We start from the raw sequence: 10,269 nt of genomic DNA, 5'->3' as shown, positions 1-10,269 counted from the left end.
AATGTGGTACCATTGTCTTAAGCGCCAGCCCATGTATGCTTTCACATTGCAGCTGTGGCTGGCTGTGTCAGACCTGCAATCTAAAAGACCCTGAAGGCATATGGACGTGACACATTGAGCTGACAAAGGTTGACTATGGAATTGTACTATATAGTGTTATGCGAGCTCGCGACACAACTGCCGTGATCCAAACGTCAGTTCACCATGGAATATATCAGAGCCCATCAATTCCACATCATGGCAGAGCATATAGAAGACGTCCACATCTGGGCAAGGTCCAAGACGATATCCCTGCCAAAATGGTATCATCCTCTCGCATTGTGTGGGAGGGGCACCACCACAAACATGAGCTCATCATGGCAATCAACATAGCGTTGGGCAGGCACACTGTGTCACAAATGGACATAGCACACACATTCACTGGGTACTGTGGGAGCTTTTATGTAGAAGATCAGCAAAACATTAGTAATTACGAACAGATGCTACGTGATTTGCCTGCCCATAGAGACATGGCATCTGATGTTATCCTATTGGTGCCCATCACATTCGATGAGCTGACATCAGCTTTGGCACGAGAAGCACTGAATAAACCACCAAGGAAGAACAGTTTATCCCAGGAGCTCTAGCCGGCCAGTGTGGCCGTGCGGTTCTGGGCGCGTCAATCTGGAACCACGAGATTGCTATGGTTGCAAGTTCGAATCCTGCCTCGGGCATGGATGTGTATGATGTCCTTAGGTTAGTTAGGTTTAAGTAGTTCTAAGTTGTAGGGGACTGATGACTTCAGATGTTAAGTCCCATAGTGCTCAGAACCATTTGAACCATTTTGAACAAGGAGCTCTACAACAGTTTTTATGACCATATGGGCGACAAGTGGCTCCAGACATTTCAAGAAACGATCCGCCCTGATTTCACTGTCATCACTGAATTCATGGATGGCATCCTTATCCTAGTACCCAAATCGAATGGTGGTTTCAGGTGACAGGACGTTCGCCACTCACGTTCCTCAACACCGCACCCTCCGTGTGCTTCTTCATGAAGCTGTCAGGAAAGTAATCCACCTGATCAGACATGCTTACATGGTGTCAACAACATTTGTTTAGCGATAGAACTGTACTACGACGTAATAGTATTGATGGCAGTCTGCAAAATACGGGACGCCCTTGTCACCATTGATACTTTCGATTGGGTGGCCACAGATTACTACCTGCAGTTTTGGACGACATGGGCCTCTCTCCAATGTCTGCAGGTATGGACCTTCTACTGATCAAAGGGGCTCATTCCCTTATGATGTTACTAGTATGGTTATATAGTTGTTGGACGATCGATGCGACAAGGACGCCCCTTGTCAGCCACATTATATGCGGCAGCCTCGAACCAGCTTTACTTGGTCTGCGGCGGCGATTGGAAGGCATCTGCATACGAGACGTGACTTTGTTGCGGTGTATTTGCCGATGATGTGATGTTCCTGTCCAGACCAGGGGATGAAATACACAAGGCCCTTCAGCGACTACGCCTATATGGGATGCTCACTGGGAGCATCATCAACATGAAGAAGACAAATTACGTGAATGTCAGAGTGGGCTCCCCCAAATCAACGATGGTGTCCTTTGAAAATGTATGCTATGTTCGCTGCACGGTGGCGGCTATGTACTGCCGACTACTACACCAGACGTGTGTTGTGATACAATAAAATGCGTTGAGTGAACATGCTCCTACGAACACATTATGTCGACTCTTATCGTCTCAGTACTGAACTATTTCGTGCACATCCTTCCCTTGACAGTTACGATGGCCAACGGATTTCAAGCAGCATGGGAACATTTCGTGAACGCTGATCTCGTTTTTAAAGTCTGATAGGCCACCTTGACACTATCGCAACGGGCGGGCAGTATCAGTCTAATTCATGTCTACAACCCCGTGCGTCGTGCTTAGATTTCTGCTCACTCCAATCTGACGGGCACTCTGATAGCTAAAGAGGTACCACGCTCTCGATAAGCACCGGTTTCCGCGGTATAGATTTCACCATGAATCGCCCAGATCTGAGAGTTATTGATTGACCTTAGCTACTGACGAGGGCACCTGCCTTCGACACGGATGCCCAGCAAAAAAGACTATGATTGCCTTTACCAACAGCAACAACCCATCAATATGGTCGCACAGTGGCACCCTGAAGTTGAATGGTACACGGTGAGTGCAGTACACACGACTTTTATACCTTGGTACGTGGCTGTGAATAGGAAGTTCGCTACTCGTCAGCAGCCACATTCGATTCATCTGATGGACGACGCCTTGTTTCCGAGATGCTTAGTCGGTGATTCGGATACGCACCGCCCGACTTTTGACGAAACCGGCGACTGTTGGCGGCTCACGCAGCGCATGCTGACTGCTGTTGCGGCGACTACCGGAGAATATATTGCGCTCCGGCAGAGTATGTTTCCCAACAGCCAGGACGAATGCCGTTACTTTCTAAAAGGCGTGGCCCTTTACTACATATTTCGTGGTGCACGCAAAATCGCACTCCACTTTTGGTCTACTGACGACGAAACCAGCGGCTTTCAGCCGCTACCCAGGGTACAGGGCCCACTTCGCTTTCTATGTAGGTTCTTTATTTGCGGTCCTCCCGTTCACTGGGGCGTTCCAGGTATGAGACACGGTTACTGAAGAAGAGTCCTGAAACATATTGATCATATTGGTCTCCTACATGAGCACTTTTATTATGTAAGGCCCTACGAGGATTTGTTATACTGTTTATAATTTTGTTACGTATTTTTATGTGAATGTTATCTTTCCACCAGTAATAAATTAATTTCTACGGCGTATTGATAGTCCCCCCCTCTCCCTTCCCTTTTCCATCAATTGCTCTCTCCTCCCCCCTCCCCTCCCCCCACTCGCAACCACCCTACTCCGTTATAGACTATTTGTTATATTAATGAAAATCTCTTGCCTTTGTTTGTTGAAAAATAAATAAAGAAAAATAAAAAAACGAAACAAAGCAAGAAATCTCTATTATTTATTAAAGGCACGCATGGCTATGCTATCCTATTTTCTATTATCTGTACCTAATGAGTGAATGTGTACGGATTACATCGGATAACTGTTGCCACCCTGCTTTGTTAACTTACGCGGTACAGAGCGCCTTAACTAGCCAGTGTCATCTTAGCATGTGTCTAAGTTACATGACTCCATGTTTCTTCCTGTTAATATTTGGTGTGTACATTTCTGTAACTTGTGCACCAGTTTGTGAAATATGTGTGTAACAACTTTTTCAGTTGTTAAACTGTTTCCACTGCGCTGTTTGATGTTCCGTTACTTTTCCAGGTTATCTAATGACGATTAAATCGAAACGTGTTGTTAAACAAATCAGTTACCACAAAACTGTGACTTTTGTATGTTTTTTACAGTGACCATATTAGCACTGTTTCATCGTTTAAAAACTAAAAATGGGTGCGTACCTCTTTACGACTTTATTTCATAGTTAACGAAGAAAGATGACATTTTTATTCAAAGACAATAATTATCTTGAAGTCACCGCGATTGTCGACGGTCCCGTGGGTATTACAATATGCGGGGCATGGATTTTAATGTTGTTGTTGTGGTCTTCAGTCCTGAGACTGGTTTGATGCAGCTCTCCATGCTACTCTATCCTGTGCAAGCTTCTTCATCTCCCAGTACTTACTGCAACCTACATCCTTCTGAATCTGCTTAGTGTATTCATCACTTGGTCTCCCTCTACGACTTTTACCTTCCACACTGCCCTCCAATACTAACTTGGTGATCCCTTGATGCCTCAGAACATGTCCTAGCAACCGATCTCTTCTTCTAGTCAAGTTGTGCCACAAATTCCTCTTCTCCCCCATCCTGTTCAATACCTCCTCATTAGTTATGCGATCTACCCATCTAATCTTCATCATTCTTCTGTAGCACCACATTTCGAAAGCTTCTATTCTCTTCTTGTCCAAACTATTTATCGTACATGTTTCACGTCCATACATGGCTACACTCCATACAAATACTTTCAGAAACGACTTCCTGACACTTAAATCTATACTCGATGTTAGCAAATTTCTCTTCTTCAGAAACGCTTTCCTTGCCATTGCCAGTCTACATTTTATATCTTCTCTACTTCGACCATCATCAGTTATTTTGCTCCCCAAATAGCAAAACTCCTTTACTACTTTAAGTGTCTCATTTAATAGGAAGTGTGATTATGGAAATGTATGCTCTCCAACGTACTCCCACGCTGACCACAAGGCTGGTAAGGATTCCATGTGGTACGGCCTCCCATTTCTCTACCAGCACTGTTGAGTGCTGGACAGTCACTGACGCATCTGCAATACGTCTCCCCAACGGATGCACATGAGCTCGGGGGGTTTAAGACTGGGGAACAAGCAGGCCAGTCCATTTGAGGAATATACTCTCGTTCCAAGAGCTCCTTCACCTACGCAGTTCGAAGCGGTCGCGTATTGTCATCCATAACAATGAAGTCAGGGCAGGAGGTACCACTGAAAAGATGCTCACGGAGAAGCAGCAGAGTCACAATAGGTTAATGTACCGTGTTCAGATATTTGTAGGGCAGTAAGGCCCCGAAAAATAGTGCCTACCCTTAACATAATATCTGGACTACCTAAACTATCATGTTCGACATTGTTGCTAGGTGCATTGAGTGTTCTCAAATGTTCAAATGTTCAGATGTGTGTGAAATCCTAAGGGGCTTAACTGCTAAGGTTATCAGTCCCTAAGGTTACACACTACTTAAGCTAAATTATCCTAAGGACAAACACACACACCCATGCCCGAGGGAGGACTCGAACCTCCGCCGGGACCAGCCGCACAGTCCACAACTGCAGCGCCTTAGACCGCTCGGCTAATCCCGCACGGCTGCGTGTTCTCATCTCTCACCATATGAGGGTGCACCTTTTACTGTCAAAGATGATAGGCGGTCAAGGTGTTACGGTGTGGGAAGCATAATGCTGCGCGGACGTACTGGCCTCCAACTCTTTGAACACTGTACCCTCAGCAGTCAAGGTTATTGTGACATCGTACTCCTTCACCATGTGCGTGGAGCAGCTCTTAGAACGATAGGATATTCGGCGTTGGGAAGACGTATTGCAGCATGTCCGTATGCACCATCGACCATCCATCAGTTGTCAAACGGGCCGATGGAGGAAAGGAACGCCGTACCACTCCTTACCAACCCTGTGACCAGCATGGCAGCACGTTGTAGAAAATGGTTCAAATGGCTCTGAGCACTGTGGGACTTAACTTCTGAGGTCATCAGTCCCCTAGAACTTAGAACTACTTAAACCTAACTAACCTAAGGACATCACACACATCCATGCCCGAGGCAGGATTCGAACCTGCGACCGTAGCAGCCCCGCGGTTCCGGACTGCAGCGCCTAGAACCACACGACCAAACGGCCGGCCACGTTGTAGAGCGTGCAATGGTGTCCATAGTGATCACACACTCTATTAACAACTACACCGTCCAGTCACCATAATGTCACCGCCGCCCATGTTCGACATCAACGTACAATAACCATCACAAAAACCAGGTGACGGCACTAGCAGTGTGTAGCGATAACTTAAAATCCTTAGAACAGGCTCTCACTTTTGATTAAGGAAGGACTAGGCCCAAGTTTGCACATATAATAAATTTTATTATAGTGTAGTTCCTCAGCACATGTTCACATTCCCTGGTACTCAAAAAAATATACTGTCCAATTTACATTCATTACACTCTTTATCCTTTAGCAAACAAATTTTGAAATACATACGATCACTATCAAATTATCTTTAAACCATTTCAGTAACACCAAAAATTTAAGCACCGGCTTTCGAAGTGAACTCAGAAAGAAACTCGCCTCACAACCAGGCTAAAGTTTACCTTTCCCTTAAATAAAATATACTAAAAAAACTCAACGTTAAAAAGAAACAAGCATAATTGCATTTTAAAAAATATTTACCCAATTAATAAAATTATTGAATGTTCAACATTATCTTAGCAAATCTTGAACAAAGCAAAATTTCTGCAAGCTTAATTACCACACATTTAAGATAAGCTACTCAGACAATTACAGCTCAATAAGAGTGCTAAATTACAGGAAGAAAATAGAATTTAGAATTTTACAGTCCTGCTCTGGACACATGCCCTTCTTGCTCTCCGAACGGACCCACACGACCCGCGTAATTCTTGGGGCCAAGGTACATAAACATTGAAACCAGAACAGGAAAGCCTTCTAGAACACACAGAAATCTGCTATTAGAAACATTTCTACCCCTGGCCTTATACATACGTTGCAGTCTTTAAAATAGTGAGCATACAATTAAGAAAACAACCCCGCAACTTAATTACGAGTAAAAAAACCTTAACAATTACACATCTCTCTTTAACTAATGAAAAGAACATTCACTGATATACACATACGAAAACCAAAATGCCTCTTTCGCAACCAATTAGCATGTCCCGGCTTAGTCGAATATTAATTAATGACAAGTAATGAGCAGCACCAGTATCATAATCTGAATCTGAACTGAGAAAGTTTTTATACGACGAACGAGCCTGTGCGACTCTTTAATTTTTGCGATAACCACAGTTGTCGTTGGAATGATGCTCACTTGAAAGATTATCGGTAAGACTGTAACTCCAGCAGATGGCAACGGAGCCCCAAAGCCAACATCTGAGGGCCGGAGAGCAGATTAACGTCCGGTGTTAACACCGAGGCAGTTCAGCCGTCACTCGCCTCTCTCGCACACTGCGCTCCAGCCGCAGCGCACGGCAGTTGCGCCTCCTGGTCGCTCAGTTCCATCCGCCCCACTGCTTGCCTCGGACATGCGCTATATATCCAGCCAGCACGAGACAAAATCGATACTGGCTAGCTTACATAGTCTTTGAACCAGAGGAAATAGATTCTATTACCTCGATGTGCACACATCACAGTGGATAGTATAAAAAGCGTGTCGGAAGGCATGCGGGAAAGAGTGTAGTTGTCGTAATGCGCAAGCGAAGCGATTTATGTGACGTCCAAAACGGCATGATCATTGACTTTCGGGTCAAGTGTTGAAGCATTTCCAAAACGGCTAAAGTTACAACTGTTCACGTGCTGCCGTGGTTAAACTATGCCACACATGCCAAAACAGCGCTTTCCAAAACTGGCGCCGAGGCAAATGTAGTGCACCATGAACCATAAATGAAAGGGGTGAACGACGGCTGCGAAGATATGTACGGGTGAATTGCGCGCAACTGTTCAGCAGCTGACCGTTCACAAGAACCATGGGACTAACAACAGTGTCTCCTCAACAACTGATCAGCGAAAGTTTCTGTGTGAGGGCCTGTGCCTGGTTAATGCACCCATGCTAATTGATGTTCATCAGCGACGAAGGTTGGAACTTGCCCGTCAGTATCGCAACTGGACGTACCTGAGTGGTGTCAAATATCATTTTTCGATTAATCATGTTTTATGCTCCATCGTACAGATTCTCGTTTTCTTGTACGGACCTGCAACAATCGTCGGAATGTCCGTACGGGAGGAGGGGACGTTATGGTCTGGAGGATATTTTCGTGCGTTCTCTGGGTGACCTCGTCACCCAGGCAAGCAAAGTGGGTCAACACAAGTATGCGAGGGTCACTCCAAAAGAAATGCACACTATTTTTGTAAAAATACAGTTTTCATTCTGCATGTGTGGAAGTTTTACAGTATACAGATACATCCTTCCCGCTTGTTTTCAAACTGTTCCCGTGAGTAGCGCCGTCACAGCATGTCTTCAAGATGGCTGCTACACTTGACGTTCGTCAGAAGCAACGTGCTGTCATAGAATTCCTGTGCTGTGAAAACGAGACAGTGGGAAACATCCATAAGACGTTGAAAAAGTATGGAGATGCTACTGTCGATCGCAGTACAGTTAGTCGGTGGGCAAGCAGGTTACGTGTGAAAGCGGGCACGGCAATATTGATGATTGTCTATGCAGCGGCAGACCTCGTACTGCACACACTCCAGACAATGTGCAGAGAGTTAACGAATTGGTGACTGCCGACAGACACATCACAGTGAACGAATTGTCACGCTACGTTGGGATAGGGGAAGGAAGTGTTTGCAGAATACTGAAAGTGTTGGCGTTAAAAAAGGTTTGTGCCAGGTAGGTTTCCAGGATGTTGACAATGGCTCACAACGAAACAATAAAAACCTTATGCAGCGAACTTTTGGAACAGTACGAGAATGGTGGAGATGAATTTCTTGAAAGAATTGTGACAGGTGGTGAAACATGGATCCATCATTTTTCACCAGAGACGACGAGGCAATCAGTGGAGTGGCATCATGCAAATTCACCCAAGAAAAAAAATTCAAAACCACACCTTCTGCTGGAAAAGTTATGGCTACGGTGTCTTTCGATTCGGAAGGACTCTTGCTTGTGGACAGCATGCCAAGTGGAACCACCATAAATTCTGATGCATATGTGACGACACTGAAGGAACTTCAAGCTCGACCGAGTCGTGATAGACCACATCGGCAAAAGCAGGATGTTTTGCTGTTGCACGACAATGCACGGCCACATCTCAGTCAAAAAACCACGGAAGCGATCACAAAACTCGGATGGACAACACTGAAACACCCGCTTTACAGTCCTGACCTGGCTCCATGTGACTATCATCTCTTTGGAAACTGAAAGACTCTGTTCGTGGAACAAGGTTTGAAGATGATGACTCCCTTGTGCACGCTGCCAAACAGTGGCTCCAACAGGTTGGTCCAAAATTTTACCGTGGGGGTATACAGGCGCTGGTTCCAAGATGGCGTAAGGTAGTTGAGAGGGATGGAAATTATGTGGAGAAATGAAAATATTTTCCCTAAAGGATGTATCTACACACTGTAAAACTTTCAAACATTTATATTAAAAGATGAATTTTTTTAAAAAAATAGTGTGCATTTCTTTTGGAGTGACCCTCGTATGTCTCTATATTTGAGGACCATGTCCACTATACATACAATTACTCTTTCCTTGGGACAATGACGTCTACCAGTGCGACAATGGGCGTGTGAGATACGTCGCAATATAAGTGCGTGGTTCGAAGAGCACCAGTATGGATTTCCCGTACTTCTTCCCACCAAATTCCATGGGTTGAAACACAATCGAGAATCTGTGGGAACACCTCGATCTAGCTGTTAGCGCCAAGGACCTTCAACCGAGAAACGTAGTGCGACTGGCGACGGCACTGCAGTCTGCACGGCTCCAGATGTCTGTCAGTACTTTTCAGAACCTCACTGGCCCTCTTCCTGCACGTCCGCGCTGCAAAAGGTGGTTAGTCAGGCTTTTGGCAGGTGTTCACATTAAAGTGACTGGACCGTGTAAGTCTCACCCTATATCCAGGGGACCGTCATGAATCGCGGTGAATAGTGTGTAATTATTGTCTCGAATAAAGGTGTCATTTATGTTTGTCTCCTTACGTATTTCTTTCAGTTAGCTTCTGTACTATACTGTAGCAATTCTCTGCATGTATGGCCCGAATTTCATCGAGCTATTTTCTGTGCAGTGACACGTCACACGAAACTTACTTTCGCCCGTAAGTCTTGCACACCAGTCTTGCTGTGCAGCTTGCCCGTCGGTGGTACGAAGTAACGGGAACCGAAACGCATCTGCAGTGACCTACGTTGTAGGCGGAATTGTCAAACACCTTCATTAGGACTTCCTCTAATTTCAAGGTGTACTCTGAAGTGTAATTGCTCGGTAACTGTATATTAAGGTCGGGCATGTGGGCCCGCATCTCGTGGTCGTGCGGTAGCGTTCTCGCTTCCCACGCCCGGGTTCCCGGGTTCGATTCCCGGCGGGGTCAGGGATTTTCTCTGCCTCGTGATGGCTGGGTGTTGTGTGCTGTCCTTAGGATAGTTAGGTATAAGTAGTTCTAAGTTCTAGGGGACTGATGACCATAGATGTTAAGTCCCATAGTGCTCAGAGCCATTTTTTTCGGGCATGTGGGGGACGCGGACAATTAGCGCTGGCGCACGATCCGCGGATGGTCCGGCGATGCGTAAGAGGCGCGCCGGGAGCACGCGGGCGCCCGGCAGGTGCCGCGCTCTTTGCAACTGGCGCGCAGGTCCCGCCAGGGTCATTGTACGGCCCGACACGCGACTCCTGCGCCGCTTCCGCTGCGGAAGTCCGCGCCGCATGCACGTAAATTGCCGGCCGAGGTGACGACCTAGCGACGTCTCCTCCCCCGCACATCTGCGCTCGCCGGACCCCGGGTCAGCCTACTTTCTACTGTGGACACGGCTAGCTGCT

This window comes from Schistocerca cancellata, chromosome 6, assembly GCF_023864275.1.
Source record: "Schistocerca cancellata isolate TAMUIC-IGC-003103 chromosome 6, iqSchCanc2.1, whole genome shotgun sequence".
In the NCBI taxonomy this organism is placed as follows: Eukaryota; Metazoa; Arthropoda; class Insecta; order Orthoptera; family Acrididae; genus Schistocerca; species Schistocerca cancellata.
Note: the sequence above shows the minus strand (reverse complement) of the source record.